General features: G+C 42.7%; 1 protein-coding gene across 6 annotated transcripts in view; it reads right to left on the bottom strand.

The window, feature by feature from the left end:
* The window catches only part of LOC126410973 (uncharacterized), a 612,461-nt gene that overhangs the window by 86,022 nt on the left and 508,699 nt on the right, over window positions 1-17,740 (bottom strand). The window lies entirely within an intron of this gene.

Here is a 17,740-nt window from a genome sequence, read left to right as displayed (position 1 = left end):
TGTCCATCCTGTACCCAATCCTCAACTCATCCAGCTCCCTTTCCTGCTCAGTAGGAGTGAACGTATACCAGGCCCTGATCCGGCCAGTCATGGAATACGCGTGTCCTGTCTGGGGATACGCGGCGAAGCAGCACCTGGACACTCTCCAGAGGCTGCAGAACCGCGCCCTCAGGAGGGCACTGCGTTTACCCCTTGGATTCCCTATTGACTATTTACATGCCGCTACGGAAATCCCACTCCTGAAAGAGCGTTTCCAAGACCTGGCAAGGGCCTTCTATGAAGGTACTTCCAGGTCGGGAAACGCCCTCATCCACTCCCTAGGTCGGTATGACATGTCCCGCGATAAACACAATCGCCCCATGACGATCTTCGACGACTAAGTCGAAGAGAAAAATCCCAATACCCATTCCCAAATCCTACTCCTACCCAAATTACTACGATTATCTCGCCAAACCTCAGGCAAGTACCAGACACACACAGAACAAACATAACATCTCACAGACATCAAAAAAGTACAGAAATAATCACACACACACAAGTACACAGGGGAGTAAAAGCCCAAAAGGCTACAAACTCCCCCTCACACTTCCCCAAAGAGGGGAAAGTATTAGATGTAAGTAGCAGCAGGGATGTGTGCAGTCACACCCGTCATTGGGACGTCGTTATACCCAAGGACTTGTGTCATTCGACATCGTTCGAAAACAGGCAAAAAAATGCGATTCGTTGCTGGACCACACTAAACGTCTCCAGTGAGCTGCTGTCAATCTTGTTTGGCCCATTGAAGACGCCCAACGTTATGTGCCACCGTGAGAAATGGGGCATTGCGAGGTACCAGACTCGAAACGTCCACTGCATCCAGCTGCTCGCTCGGAAATTAGTTTAAATGTACCTGCATTCACAGACAGCAGCAGATTCCTGTCAGGTTCAAACAGATTGTCACTGACAACGCGTGACACTCGTCTCCGATTGCAATCTTTTTACGACCACTGTTCTTACGCCGTATTACATGACTGCGAGCGGAACACCATTCCTTGTACACTCTGTGGACCGTCCGTGTTGGTACACCAAACAAGCAATTGCACTCACGGTACGGTCATGGCCCCTTCAAAACAGGTTAGCTCTTCTCTGCCACTACCGCGTCGACTCATCTTACTGCAATGATTTCAAACAACCGACTAGCGCACACACACACTCAACCACACTACCATAACCAACTAGCACAAACACAACCACACTGCCATGGTTCAAGTCTGTGGTGGAGGTCACGTGACCACCTACTGTCAGTCCTGCACTACATACAGCGCTCCAAAGTGATCAAAGTGCCCCTTTGAGGGGATCACTAATATTTTGTTCCCCGAGCCTATTACTTTGGTCCCGACACCGTATTAGTTGCGCGAAGCAGTGGTCGAGTTGCCTGCATGATACACGGAAATCTTATGCTGCTAAGACTCAAAGCCATCCTCTCACCGGACATGAAAACAAACGTGGACAGGGTGGTATTGATATCACAGCGTGGAATTCCACGTTCCATTACACTGCGGAGCGTGAAATAAAGAATCTGACGTCACATTTTTGCCTCGTGAAGAGAGGAACGTGGCCAGTAATATGTGACATTTTACTTCAAAAGCAGAACACAGGAATTGCCAATTTGGTGCGCTTTATTTCTCACACATTACGTGATATGAACGAAAGCAGTTTCAAAGCAAATTTCAGGATCTCCCGGAAAAGCGACGTTTTAGCTACGATTGGTTAAAATAAAATGGCAGGAAACTACATATCGGTAGGTAAAGGCTTCCTGTAATTGATGTTTTTAGTGTTGTAACTTGGGTGCTACGAAGGTATACCGCTTCAATGTTACATCACAATGATCTATGAAACGTGAGTCTTCTTGGTACAACTTGCATATTAATTACCAAATAATGACATTTGTAGATTCTCTACGGACAGAAGATTGTTTCCCCAGGGGCCAGAAATCTTCATGTTATGTCTAAGTCTAGACACAAGGTACACCCTGAAAGTTTCTGCTACTACAAAATTTCCTGTAAAATACACATACCAATCTCTGAGTTTATGGACTGGCTCATGTTTCTATCCTTTTATGAAACGAGTCTCGATCTTGAAATCTATGCGATTAAGTACATCTTTTCACAGCGTTGGTAGTCACTACAGCATCGATAAATTCTGCATACGCAAACTGACGTTACACACTATACCTTAACTACATTCAAAATAAAACCGAACTTGAGATAACGAACAACTTCTACTGGTAGGTATCTCAGATCGTTGTACGGCATTTTGTAGTGTTCCTCGTACCAGCAATTTGCTGTTCAAGCCATCCGTTCATGTTCGACAATCCCTAACGGAGTTAACGCAGGTATTTTACGCGCGTCTGTTTTCGTAAGGAAACTGTGTGATTTGCGAGCCAAATTCAGCCAACAACGGCCGCCGTATAGCGCTGACAGCGCAGGTCACGTTCACCAGCTCGTCCCATGTGCCGAAGGTGTTCTCTCTCGTGGGGTCGGATGTTCCCTCCGCATCCACATGAATGCTGACTAGCTCGTCCCGTATGAGGACGGCTTTAACCAAGCGCTTTCATACTACGCGTAAGATTTTAATCCAAGCGTAACATTTTAAGCCAAGATCAATAGAGTAAGCAAGCTCCATAGACAACCGCTTTTATCTTCTGAAATCAATATAACTTTACGCAATTTTGTCATATGATGACATGATCATGATGGAGACCGTGGCTGTTGCTTGAAGACAAATGTTGATGTGTTGGGATATATAATGTAACAATATCAACTCAAAAACTCAATTCCTCTGTACTAGTGTAAAAGGCATTACAGTTGCGTAAATGAATATATGATACTTTCCAAACATAGGACATCATCGTCAAATGTTACGATATATCATAGCATCTTTGATGCTCATGTTTGCAAGCTCTTTGTATGTATCAAAACATGTGGTGCGTGATAGAAACATCCTCAGTGACAAATCTAAAGTGTTCAGTCACAAAAATTTACGTGTGCAACAATAAGAATGCAGTGGGAATGTATTCACATCTGTTGGACGAATGTTATGAAAACAAACACTCCAAACCGACATTTCACGTAAGTCATATGCAACGAAAATCTGTAACGCAACCATCTATGTGTGGCATGTTTATAATAATTTATTATTTATATTTTAGGACAATTAATTTGTAAAAAAAACGCACCATATGTCATAAAGAAAGAGTGTAATCCGTCTGAGGATGAATCATAACGATTCGAAACCGGTAACGGTACTCTTTGGATAAAGGAACTGAAAGTAAATTTGTGGCTGGTTGCTGTCCCAACACCATCAACAGTATAACTTTTCTGTCCTGGAATTTTCACGTATCCTTGTCAGTAGACCATAATTAAATTAGCAATAGAATATTTTAAGCTACTATGTGTACTGTTTAGTGATGACTTAAAAATATAAGAAAGACAACTTCAACATTGACACAATGTGTGACGTTCCAAACAGAGGCTGTTTAATAATGTGTGACCGAGTTTAATATTCATTAGCTCATAAATTATCGCCAGGGGCATTCAATTAACACCTGCTGCATTAGATATAATACTGGCGTTTCAAGAAAACTGCAGCTAACAAAATATCAAAATAAATGTCCCATGGTAATGCAATTTATCACGCTGCTTTGACTGAGTTGGATGGTTTTTACTTCTAATTGCTTGTACACTATACACCTACATTTTTGGGGAAGTGTACATTTATATGATTTCAACGTTCCTTTATGCTCACACTCAGAAAAAACTCTGCTAGATTTTAAGCATTCAAATAACGGAGCGGAATGCCTGTTCGTCTGCAGGATGCTCCGGTATTTTGGATAAACGAAAAACTACGTCAACGGAAGAAACTAGCAATGATACGTGGCGCCCCAGAACGGAAAGCTGTAATATTATTTCCCGTGAAAAACTACAGCCTTTGACGGGAAAAGGCGATGGGCGGTCCATTAATTTAAACATTACATTTTGTAATTCTGCTTTTAGCTACGAGCTAAGACTATGGTTTTCGTTCTAGCGCTCGTGAAGTGGCACAATGACAGAAGTGCTGTAACTCCCCTGCTCCCCACTCAGTACAGAAGCTGTAATGGTCCGCAACATTAATTAAACTAGAATCGGTCATTTCACAATGTCTAGCAGCAGGCAGTTTACAGCTGGCGTCGGCGGCGGATCGGTCTACGGCCACGACGTGTCGCGTCATTAATCCGTAATCCTCATTAGGAGCTGGGTCATTAGAAGGCCTCTGGCGTCGCAACTCCGCCACTCTAGCTTGCAGCCGGAACGAAAATCACCGTGTGAGCACCATTACCGTGCTTCGTTAGGGCGTCTAGCACTGCACGTACGTGGGACTGGCGCCGCAGCTTCCAACTTTGAAATTACGCGTTCCGCGACCGCTTCGTTAACCACCATCAGCAAAATCCGATAGGGCATTCATGGTGGACTTCCCATTCCAATATCTCTCTTACCCGTATGTCCTATGCCAAAATACCTCGTCGACAAAAGATAATCAGAAACCGCGTACCAGCTCAGATATAACAAAAATCGTTCAAATTTTGTGTGTGTGTGTGTGTGTGTGTGTGTGTGTGTGTGTGTGTGTGTGTGTGTGTGTGTGCGTGCGTACCAGAGAGAGAGAGAGAGAGAGAGAGAGAGAGAGAGAGAGAGAGAGAGAGAGAGAGAGAGACGTGTATAGTACATGACAAGTGATTAAATATTTTATTTCGAGCAGCTTTCTTCTTACGCAACTTAAATTTATTGAATACGGTACACTGATTTAAGTAGTACGGTAAACCTGAGTTTTAACTTCATTCTCTCTGCCAAATGTCAAATCTATACGCTTTCTATTAGTTTCACACGCTGATGCTACTCATTCTGGGGCTTCGTCGGCAACAGGGGAACCGGTATGCCAGACTTGTCTGCGAACTCGTGGTGCTCGTCGAGTGCCAATAGTCGGGACGCGTTTACGATGTCTATAATCGCGGCTGAACTCTAAAAAGAGACTAGTTTGGTACCGCTATGTCTATTGTTAGCAGAGTCATAGAAGTTCGATAGTACTTCGACAGAAACAGTCCCGTCCGTATCGATAACATTTTCAAGAAGATGTCGACTTAGGTGAGTAAGAACAACAGCAATCACACGTTGAGGTGGTGGTGATGGCACGCACTAGGCGCTCAAGAGCGAGGTCATCACCTTCTGCACTCAGCTGATGGGGGACAAATGTGGATTTGTTTTGAGGAAATGATACAACACACGGTACAATGAGTTATCCTCAGCCACCCCTGGGGCACTATCACTCACACTTTTGCAAAGAACACTAAAAAATGTATGTCTCAAGGCAGTTTGTGATCACAATACACAGCGATAATTACACAACATCTAAGGTAGTGGATCAGCGGACTGAGACTACGTGAGCAACTGAAAAATGAAAAAAATTGAGTGCAGATCAGGTGGTATGTAAACTGCTGGCCTCATGGCTTGGTTGAAACACATTAATACACTTTCTGGTGATATAGATCCGCCGATGCTGAAAAGGAAATAGTGATACACTCGACTTTGAGCCATATCCGCGTACCAACTTTCTAAATAAAACTATGAATGCAACATGTATGCGCCTTTACCGTTAACGGACATTAGAATCTGCATTTCTACTTAAAACTGCCTCAAAGTTTAAGTGTTTTATTGTTTTTAATCACAATACATGCAGTATTTGACTTTAAAACTCTTCCTTTAAATAATCCGCGGAAACCGTAAGAAACCGTCAGAATGGGTGAACCTCGCTCTTCTCGAGTAAGAGCCCGTCACTCAAATCACTGCACCACCTCGTTCACCACTACTATTGTTCTGTGAGCCTGTGAGAGGATTACGATAGTTCGTTTCACAGCAACGTTTTTGAGGTGCCTACTGTTACTAAAAATTCATTTATTTCGTTTTGTTTTTTTCTTTGTTCTGAAGACACAAAACTATTTACATGCTGGAATAGCCTCAATATAATGTGAATGATATGCGCCAATTCATAAACAGGACGTTATCTATACTACTTTCAACACATAAATCGCGTACAGTCAGTCGGTTCCATTTGCAAGTTGCCTGCCTCTACTTCCGGGACCAACAAAAATTTGACTTTCAATATTTCATACATTTATTGGCCGAACACAAAAATTTAAAATGCTTCCATAATCTACTCATTAAGAGGAACTATCTTATGTTGAACGTTTAACGCAATAACTACTGCAGATAGGATCTGAGAACATTAGTTGAGGCAGTGTAACTCCTGGCGCGCAAATTACCTGGACTATAGGGCTACCACAAGTAATTCATTCTTCTTCCAAGTTCCCTATTTTAGGAGTATTACATGCAAGAACATGATACACGAATAAAACCGTAAACTCCCCGAGTTTACATTATGCCCACCAGTAGGGATCAAGAGTGTAATGTCGGAACAAAATGGTGGCAAAGCAAGAGAGTTGCTATCTAGTCTTCGAATGAAGCACTAGTGAACGATTGAATTCACGACTTCCAGAGATTTATGGCTCTATATCACATTTTCATGTATTTGGAGAGATGTATATGGAGCCTGAAGATAACGCAGTGAAATGTTGAAACTGGTAGCTTTCAAAATAAAATAACACGGCTGTTGGTGCATTTCATTGACAATGACAAGCAAGTACGGAATGTGTGCGTGTTTCAAAATGTGAGATGTTTGTTTATTATAACAGCGCAGCGTGCATTCAGAAGGAATTACTGAAAAGAACCGCCATGTAAACACACAGCTGTGCGTTGGTATCAACAATTTAGGGAGACTTGCTTTCTCTGAAAACGTAAGTACCGGTCGACCAAGTGTACCAGATGCAAACATTTTTCGACGATGGTTTTAGTTGAAACGGTACTGTCTGCAGCTCATGCAAAAATTAAAACCAGATGATTATGATCATCGCCTTAAATTTAGCTCCACAATGCAGAGAGCACTTGACGATGAACCTTTCGACTCCACGCTGATTTTCAGCGAGGAAACAACCTTCCATTTATTTGTAAAGGTTAATCACCACAATATTTGCCGATATTTAACGTTTTCTGTGCAACGTCCCAGGCGAATCTACGGGTCATTTTTCTCCTGTTAGAAGATTGTTGGGGACCTATTACCTTATACACTGAAGCGCCAAAGAAACTGGTATAGGCTTGCGTATTCAAATACAGAGATAAGTAAACAGGCAGAATACGGCGTTGCGGTCGGCAGCGCCTATATAAGTGTCTGGCGCAGTTGTTAGATCGGTTACTGCTGCTGCAATGGCAAGTTATGAAGATTGAAGTGGGTTTGAACGTGATGATATAGTTGACGCATGAGCGATCGGACACAGCATCTCCGAGGTAGCGAAGTAGTGGGGATTTTCCCTTACAACCATTCCATTAGTGTACTGTGAATATCAGGAATCCGCTAAAACTTCAAATCTCCGACGTCACTGCTGCCGGAAAAAAATCCTGCAAGAACGGAACAACAACGGCTGAAGAGAGTCGTTCAGCATGATAGAAGTGCAACGCTTCAGTAAAATGCTGCAGATTTCAATGCAGGGCCATCAACAAATGTCAGCCTGTGAATCATTCAACGAAATACCATCGATATGGGCTTTGGGAGCCGAAGGCCAACTCGTGTGCCCTTGATGACTGCATGACACCAAGCTTTACGCCTCGCCTGGGCCCTTCAACACCGACTTTCGACAGTCGATGACTGGAAAAATTTTGTCTGGTAGGACGAGTCTCGTTTCAAATTCTATCGAGCGGATAGACGTGTATGGGTATGGAGACAACCTCATGAATTCATAGTCCCTGCATTTCAGCTGCGGACTGTTTAAGATGGTAGAGAATCTGTAATTGTGTGAGGGGTGTGCAGCTGGAGTGATATAGGACCCCTGATACGACTGGACACGACTCTGACAGGTGACACGTACGTGAACATCCTGCCTGATCACCTGCATCCATTCATGTCTATTGTGCATTCGGACGGACTTGGGCAGTTCCAGCAGGACAACGCGACACCCCACACGTCCAGAATTGCTACAGAGTGGCTCCAGGAACACTCTTCTGAGTTTAAACACTTCCGCTGCCCACCAAACTTTCCAGACATGAACATTACTGAGCATATCTGGGATGCCTTGCGACATGCTGTTCAGAAGAGATCTGTACCCCCTAGTACTCTTAGGGATTCATGGTGTCAGTTCCCTCCACACTACTTCAGACATTAGTCGAGTCCATGCCACGTCGTGTTGTGACACTGCTGCGTTCTCCGGGGGCCCAACACGATATTAGTCAGGTGTAGCAGTTTTGTTGGCCCTTTAATGTATGTTGCAACTGTGGTTGTATCCAAGACGGGGCGGATAGTGGTGAAGATGATGATCCAAAAACATTAGGTATGTCTATTTTAGAACAACACTAAAAATTGTGTCGTATGATTATGCCACTACATACTGTAAGAGTCGAATGGAGAAATAAAATGTGTGCCTTTTGTTATCTCGACGGAGAAACAGCCTTTTCATTTCGTCCGTGTTACAACTGATGAGATTTTGCCACTGCTTGTTAAAGTCTGCAGATGCGGCCGCTCCTAAACAATGCGATGTGGATAAAGACAGATCTCAAAGCATCGTGGTTGTTCTCGTTACGACGGAGGCCCTGAAGCATAATTAAAGACGTGCCACAAAGTGAAGATCTGAGACCCTGAATGTGGTGCTAGATTAATGATTTCCTGAGCAAGACGACATGGTTTCCTCAGCAAGACAACAACACTTGCTTTTTCAGTATTTACCGAGTCAGCAGACTTTATAATCTGTCAGATTTTGCTCCGTAGAGTGTTTATAATTTTTTTTTTATTTACTCGTAGTCTCTCACACCTAATGGGCTATGTTACATGGTAGAAGGCTTTGCACATTTCTTGCTAGCTGCTTTGTCCTACCGCAGAGCAGTTAACCTACATAAACCAACACGCCGTTTGGAGATTCGCCGACCAACGCATGCTGATGAGTCTCAGTCTGTGAGGCGCTGGCTCGTGAGGGACTGAGCCCCTTGCCGACGCAGCTCTGCTTTAGGCTGCTTCCGCCTTAGCTGCAAAGGTCGTACCGCACCTCACACACACCCGCTCTCGCCGTGGCATTCCGCATCCGGTATATTCAATTAGGCCAACCTTTACCCCCCAAATCTCGCTCTAGGAATATGCGTCTAGTACTAAATAAATTTATCACATTGATAAAATCCTGCTACATTATAGGGGCATTATCAAAGTGCTGGACGAAATAAGTCACAATGTTTGTTTACGCGGGCGAAACCAAAAACAAAGCTAATTTGATGGAAACCACTTGGGCTAAGTTGACACGCGGATTCCAACAGAACTTACATTTGAAAGACACACTGTTCTGCTATTTTTCGACACAATCTCCATATGACATCGTAACGGTGTACGCAGTTCCGTCGTCACACAGCGTCACGAGGCTTTAACGATGAACGCACGCCTGCACACAGTTCCTAATCGTCGTCGACGTGCTGTGTTACAAACTAGATCTTCCTGTACGAAAACAGTTGAAAATAGCACGGAGAAAGGTCCTGACTGTGCAGAGGTTGACCGAAATTCTCCCATATCGAAACCATCCGAGATCCAGTGGCAGAGAGGAGTCGTGCGTCGTCATGAATATAAAAATTTTTGAACTTAAATTTCCTCGACGCTTGTTTTCAATCACTGTTCTTAATTTCTTTACTGTTTCGCAATATCTTTCTCTATTTATTGTCTCACTACATTCGAAGAAATTCATCAGATGCACACCCTCTCTTTACAAAGGAAAGAGTCGTCATGACAATGTTTGCAAATATGTCCTTGGTTCCTGGGTGAACACAAGCCTAATCACTCATTGCTCTTCACGACTCGCGGAATTTTCTATTCCTGCACACATTTTAAAGTTCACAGTGCACAAAGCAGAACCAACACGCACTGAAAAGGATCACAACTCGATGCCTAATGATTTAGTAGATGCTCTGACATAAAGACGGGGATGCTAGCGTCATCTCTCACCGTGCAGCGGTAAAACCTATTATTAGTTTCTCCACGCCTGTATGATGACGATGCTGATTCCGCAACTAATGTTCCAGAAATGAAAAGTCGTTCCAGTTGCTTTTTATAGAACAATTAAGTTCAAACGATCAGTTTCGGCCTTTACATTACATCGTTATTAAACGCATCTCAAAGTTATGCTGCAGAGAATCAACGTTGCTTCTCTACAGCGTTAACTTTCAGATGCACTTGATAATGGCCTAATATGAAGGCCGAAACCGGTCCTGTGACCTTAAAGTTCTTAAAAACATAAATAGGAATATACTTAAGTTACTTATGAGTAGCCCTCGTATTTCAAGCGTACTTGAAATCAGCAGATAATATACATTGAATTTCGCATTACAGTTGCAACAGACATATTTGAAAACTGAAGAGTCCTTAAACGCAGCATTTCTGGGAAAATACGGCTAATGCAACACATCACACCTTTAATACACGTAACTGGTTCAGACTATCTGTGATCCAAAATAACGCATATTCATCGCTATCGTCAGCCAAAAAACACGATCCCTGGCGAAATTAGTGTACTCTTTTACTGCCCCCTCACCAACAACAACATATAATAATAGACGATGGGAAAAGAATGTGTTCTTTGAGCACCCTTTGTTGGAGATGTTGTTTATCATTGGGTGGCTGTCTTTCGCATCTTATCCGTCCGTGTAATTGCAGTCACGAGAGAGTAAACAGAACCAGTGCTCAGGCTGGCAGCTTTCCACTAAGTGTTGCTGTGGATCCAGGACGCTACGCACAGGGGTCGCCTGTTTACAGAGTCCACCAATGACGGAAATAGATTGCGGCACATCGCGTCCGGCACTGTAAGACCTTATTTGCGTTTTAGGAATAAATGAAGCCTAATATCGACCAATTCCTTGCTTAGTAGCATGTGGAATCATTTTCAATTTCCCAATATTCACGAGCAGACAGCACACAGCGATATTGATATGGTGATAATTATAGAACTGTATGAAATTAAGTCGTCACAACTTCTTAACGGTTTGCGTTAGGAGTTCAAACTGCACGGTTGACCGCGAGGCGTGATGGGAATTAGTATGTGTGTGCATGGTTCGGTATAGCGAAGAAGCCCACTTTCATCCAGATGGGTTCGTCAATAAGCAAAATGGGCGCATTTGGGGGACCGAGTCTCTTCCAACAGGTGACTCTGGTGTACAGTGGCACCGTGACTACCGAACAGTACGTGAACGTTTTGGAAAATTATTTCATCCCCATTATCCAAAGCGACCCTGATTTCGACAAGATGTGGTTCATGCAAGACGGAGCTGATCTCATCGAAGCAGGAGTGTGTTTGACGTCCTGGAAGAGCACTTTGGGGACCGCATTCTGGCTCTGGGGTGCCCAGAGGCCACTGGCATGGGCCTCGTTTGGACGCCATATTCCCTGGATCTGAAAACATGCGACTCCTTTTTTGTGGGCCTATGTTAAAGATAAGGCGTACAGCCATAATCCCAAAACCACTGCTGAGTTGAAAACAGAAATTTAGGAGGTCATCGACAGGATCGATGTTCCGACGTTTGAGCGGATCATGCAGAATTTCGCTATTTGTTTGTGCCACATCATTGCCAATGATGGCAGGCATATCGAACATGTCATAACCTAAATCCGAATATCTGTAGTGACGTTTATATGTTGAATAAAATGTGTGCACACCGTAGTTCGTATCTAATTTAAGTTTTTTTTCCACATAGTACAATAATTGTCACCCTGTACTTGCTCTTCCAGAAAATATGGTGTCCGTTTAGGAGCCGTCGATACAGTGCGCGTAAATATTTGGTATCGAAAGGCAAATGGTTGGGGGGGGGGGGGGGTCGTTGAGCAGACTAAGATTGCCAGTAAAGGGCATCCAGCTGGTGGCTCAAAACTATGAAATTTGACACCGCCAATCGGTTAGGTTTCGTTAGCGAATCAATTACACTACGATAACAGTGGTCTAACTTTTCGTAATAGTGTCTGTTTCTACCACAAAGGACGACTACACGATTTCCTGGGGAATCAATTTATGCAGACGTCAAATGCAATTGCCGTTTCATGTTTGTTCAGTTGTTATTATTGTCGTTCGTAGTAGATAATTATGTCTGTCTGATATGCAGTTATAAAAGCATCTGAACCGAGAAATTCTTTCTGGCTCGTATAGCGCCTGATCAGTCGGCGACTCGAACACACAGCTGCTACGCGGGAGGTGTGCACTGCAGGCGGATACCACACAGCGCTCATTCGTGTGGCTTAGCTCACTGCTCGTGTGTAGTCCAATCACATATCAGCACGGGTTATAACATACTGCACCGATATTCGTGGAAAATGATACATTTCTCGAAGGTACTTTAATGTACATTTCGTTTCTCACAGTTTACTACTAAGCCAAAGTTTTGGACCTATGTGCAAGAAACAACAGCAACTACAGGAAATTTAATTCGGTTAGAATAAGCTATTAGTGCGTAGAAGGTGACCCGCTGAGAAGAAGTTTTTTCACTCTGCAGTATAGTGTTATTTTGAGACCTGATGTTGCGTAATACAAATTATAAAGTTTCAACTTTTGATATTTCATTGAATGAGATTGGTTCTCAAGTGGTCCTTCAATGCTAAGGTGGTCCTTTATAATGCCAAGACATCTACGACAAAGTAGGTATTCTGACTGTCTCAGTGTCAGTCGAACTCTGCGCTACCACCTTCAACATGTTAGTGGATGTGGTACCGTATTATTTAGGACATGGGACATTACGATGTAACATTTTACTAACCCCGACAATGTTTTCGCGTGTACATAATTTTTTGAGTGCTCTTAACATCTGCCATTTTAATAGAAGAGTAATGCTCACTGCAACTGACACAACTGCCCCCAATATACGATTAAATCCGCTCTCCACCTACAGCGGATGTTTTTCGCCCTAACGTATGTGGCTTGCGGATCCCCCCGACCCCCCCCCCCCCCCCCCGACCCCCCACCCCATAAGAGTGTACATCAATATAAATTCTAGAAGAAAATAAAATGTTGTGTGAATGGAACCTGCTGTGAACACTCGACTTCTTTTGGAATTCACATGATAAGACGAATTCGTATAACTTAAATATCTTACAAAATTCGTACTTATCAAAAATAGTAATCAGTATCTTATCAGGACACTTGCTAGGTCACTTGTGCAACCGGAAACGCACAAATTGTCTTCACATTCTCGTCTTCCTTTTCTACAGTGAGCTCCCAGTTCTAGAGCGAACAATATTTGTAATGTAAATGCCTATTTTCTCTTAACGTCCGGTCCCGGTGTCAACTGGTTCGACACGTTACTGGCGAAAGAGTATTTCGTTGTGGAATATGAAGTTGCGCGAGGACGCACTCTTTCCACAAGAAGCACAGTCCAGAAAGACTCATACAGCCTCGTTAACAAGGCACAAAAAATTCACGATTAGTCATTTGCTCAAAACTCTGGCGTTTAATTACCTTTATTTCTGTCACTACTTATTGCCTCAAAATAATGAGAGGTGAGAATATGTGAACTATAAGAATCTTTCCAGAGACAGTCATCAATTTAACAAGTTGGTGGCTTTATAGTATCAAAATGTTCGACACGTAATGCTCAGACCGAATATTAGGAAGCTGACAGAACACAACAATCAATCTCGTTCCAGTCTCATGCTGTAATAAAATAATCTGACAATTTCAAACTGCAGAATATTTCAAGTTACTGTTGTTCAATAACAATCTATCCTGTCTAGTATTGCTAGTTATCAAATATTATATAATAAAAAGGCTTCGTGAAGCATTTAAAATAACTGTTAAATTATATTATACCCTAACGGACAATTAAAAACCGTCATTTCCAGTCAGGACGTTGTGTACTTTATCGCGCACGAAATCGTCTCCCCATAATTAATAGCAAATAGGGTTTTGCTTCAAAATACCGACATTATGAGTGACAATTTGAATGATTAAATGGAAATCATATATTTGTTTTTAAATTCTCTTATGCAGATGACGTGTTTTACGATATAAATTACGTCGATGCCGCTTGTTTAAGGAAAACGCTTTCCTTAGGCGGAGAAAACTCGCCGTTCACCAATAACTACATGCTAACTAAGCATCGCTACATTTCACTCAACCTGCTTATTAACAGCGACCGTGTATATCTTCTCACGAGCAACAAACGTTTGAAACACTTGTGCCGATCAAAAATCATTAAGTGGATAGCGGCAAATTATGATCTGCGTCACCGGTCTTAGACACCTACTTTCTTTTTGTCTTTGGCGATACAACAGAACGATGTTCCTGTAGTCGACTTAAGTCCACGCAAGAACTTGCAATATTCCCGCCACCAAAGCGGGTCAAACGGCATGAAATTACGTCACTTGACAGGTAGACCCGGTGGAGTAGGCTGTGTAAGACCTTGTCCTGTTCCACCTTCACGCGGCGTTAGTGTCAAAGGACGGTGGCGCTGCACAACCGGTTGCAGATACTTTTCGCTTTTGCTTCACCTAATTTAGCAACATCGTTGGTGAATGTAATCGTAAGAGCATGCGAAAATGAATAAGAGGGAGGAGGGAAGTGTCGGACATTGGCGCAGTTATTTTTCGTGAAAACATCAATTGTATATAGTTTGTAGAAATAAAGTATTGTAATTAATTTGCAACTTACATTCATTGAATATGGTTTAGCTATATGAGTCGTAGGATATATGGTGATTTAAAATTATTTCACTTATTCTTGCAAATGGCAAATATACATACAACTGGTTTCGCTCTATCCTCACGACGCATTCGAATCCCGGTCCGGCACGTAGTTTTAACTTGTATGTAATCAAATCTTTCAAAGGAGTTGTCGATCTTAGTAAAATACCGATTTGCTTCCTCCCCTTTCTCACCATACTGTGTACAGCAAGTAGATCTCATGATCTAGTCCACAACCATTCCGCTTTTCATCTTAAGATCAACGACGCTAACATCCAAAGCTGACCCGGGATCGTAAGATGCAACTTCGTCGTCCGCGTGCGATTACGGAATTTGGGAGTGACGCGTGTAGCTTGTCAGTCCGGGCCCAGCGTTTTCATTGTTTTTCTGTGTCAAGGCAAGAGGAGGTAAAATTCGCAGTTTACTTACGAAAAAGTAGAAATTTTTTTTCAAAGGGAACACAGTACATGTATGAACTACATGGCAAACCACGGTGGATTAAAAAGTAGTCTTTAATTATAGGAGGCAGTGTATTTTGAAATATCGCTACTGGCTCTCTCACCTATTTTTTAACACGCACAACAGCGTATTAAACGAAGAAAACCATGAAATTACTCGCCTAATACGTGAGTTTCCAACTGTTTCTGATACTTCGAAAAATTTTAATGTATCTTTTTCTTTCCGGTTGATGCCTGTCTATTATTCTTTCTACAGAAAAAAAACCATTGATTTTACCAGACGCTGGGTTTCCAGCCAATATCTTCATATAATTTTAGTTCAAATTCAGGGAATAAACTCTACATTAACTTTGTCATACACTAATTTCGTTAGTGAATAAGGACAACATAAAAAGTATGTAAAGAAGGCTACACAAAAACCTAAATATAACTGCAAATAATCAGTACCTGCGTCTGGGTATTACGCCAGCCCATTCAATACGAAAAATTTTATCTTAAATAAATCTCAGTCTATGTTATGCAGAGGGAGAATGCGAACTATATTTCCAGCTGCAAGAACAAGTGATCGATAATAACGAGCACCGCGTAAACAAGCAGCTGCGCCCCGCTTCTTTGTCGAGCTGGTAAACAATTACGAGCAATCAGAAAGCTTTCGGGGAATGTTACTAGTATCTGATCGGGCATAGGACGCCGTGCGCATACGCAAAACGTGTAACACTACTGCCATAAGGGTAGCGTGCGACGCAGGCGAGCAGTGTTTCTCCGATGGGAGAACCACCAAGGTGCGAGTGGCATTCAATGTGGGCGTCTCGGTAAAGGCCTTTTATTTTAAGGTGTTGAGCTTCTCTGGGAAATGTGAGAGTCTGGAGAAAGTCCCGGCTGGACAAGACTGATGAGGGAGGAGCGACTGGTGCGCGTGACTCAGGGCGCAGGAATGCGGCCGACCGCGACAACCCGCTTCCCGCTTCCTCGGTCGACCACAACAAACGGCCGTATCGATCCTTTAGCGCCACCACAAGTTATCCTCGTTGCGGGACGCCCGAAACGCCTCAACGGTCCACGTGGCCTGGTACACCGCACGAAGGCCCTTCTTCCGATACTGCTGACAGTGGCCCGTTGATTCACGAATCTTCATCTGACCAAAAAGAGAGTTTGAGAGGCTGGAAGGTAAGAGGCCATATCCTGGACATGTTCCCACTAACATAGTGATAGTTTCCCGCTATATAAATGTTGTACTTATTTGGATATGAAATAAAACAGTGATTCACTGGATAGAAGAGTAAACAAAGCATCCACGGCAAAGAATATGCAATGTCGTCAATTCTGGTTCCACCACTAGATGTATAGGGAAAAAATAGCCGCCGTTAATCACAATAATACAAACCACCTGCCAAAGGCTACGCGAAATAGGTGCTGAGAAGTACGACGCTACTTTCCTGACAATGATGTGGCTGTGACAATGCCCCGGGCAGGATGGTGGTGAAAATTAAAAAAAAAACCACGCAAATTTAGTGATTTATTCTGAGGCTCAGAAACGGTACCCCAGTTTTCTGCAACCGCAGTTTCTCACATAACTTCTATTATGTTAATCAGATTCTGCCTTGAATATTTTCTCTGGAAATTACATAAACATAGAAGATGTTCTCATTCGTATTTTAATCAAAGGTTCTATCATGGTAGAAATCATTTTTCCTAATGAGTTCTTTGTAACTGTGTCACGAGTTTACCCCTTGTTTCATATTCTCACTCTAAACGACTGAGAGATCAGTTTCTTTGTAGCAGTTAGGACGCCATGAACGCTACATCAATAGAAGCAAAAAATACGAACTTTATGAAGCTACTGTTTTTATGACGATGTCTACAGTTGCAACATTATTGGTTCGACGTAATTTTGACGCACTAACGTGACAAGACAAATTATTTCAGAGATACAAATAGCACGAGAAGTCGTCAGGAAGCTTACGTGGTATAATGTATTATACATATTAGGTGTTACGCGATAGTTAAGAATACACACCTTTATAACATACAGTTGATCGATGACCGAATCACGTGCAGTTCCACCTATCCATACAGTCTGCAGTGAGGCTATGTTATATTCGCAACAAATCAAAACTACTAATTAGCACTCGAGCGTATGATAGAAATTAAATGCACAATCCTTGTTCGAAAAGAGAACTTCATGGAGATTCATATGGTTGGTATCTCCACTTTCAAACTGCTATACTAAGTGCAGTCTACAGCTGAAACCGTTGCAGTGTACCGATAGCAATGGTAATATGGGAAAATAAGTAAGACTGGCAGGATGGAAGACAGGCCAAACGACCGTAAACTTAGCAAGTGATACGTATCACCAATATGGGAAAACTTTGGAGAAATCCAGCTCAGTAGCTGTCTATTAGCAAACACACAACGCTAGTGACTAATTTCTGAACTTTTACTGGCTGTGCCAACAAAACATCCACTACATCATACTC

Source organism: Schistocerca serialis, chromosome 1 (genome assembly GCF_023864345.2).
Source record: "Schistocerca serialis cubense isolate TAMUIC-IGC-003099 chromosome 1, iqSchSeri2.2, whole genome shotgun sequence".
Lineage (NCBI taxonomy): Eukaryota > Metazoa > Arthropoda > Insecta > Orthoptera > Acrididae > Schistocerca > Schistocerca serialis.
The sequence above is the reverse complement of the archived record's forward strand: the minus strand, read 5'-3'. Positions and strand labels throughout refer to the sequence as shown.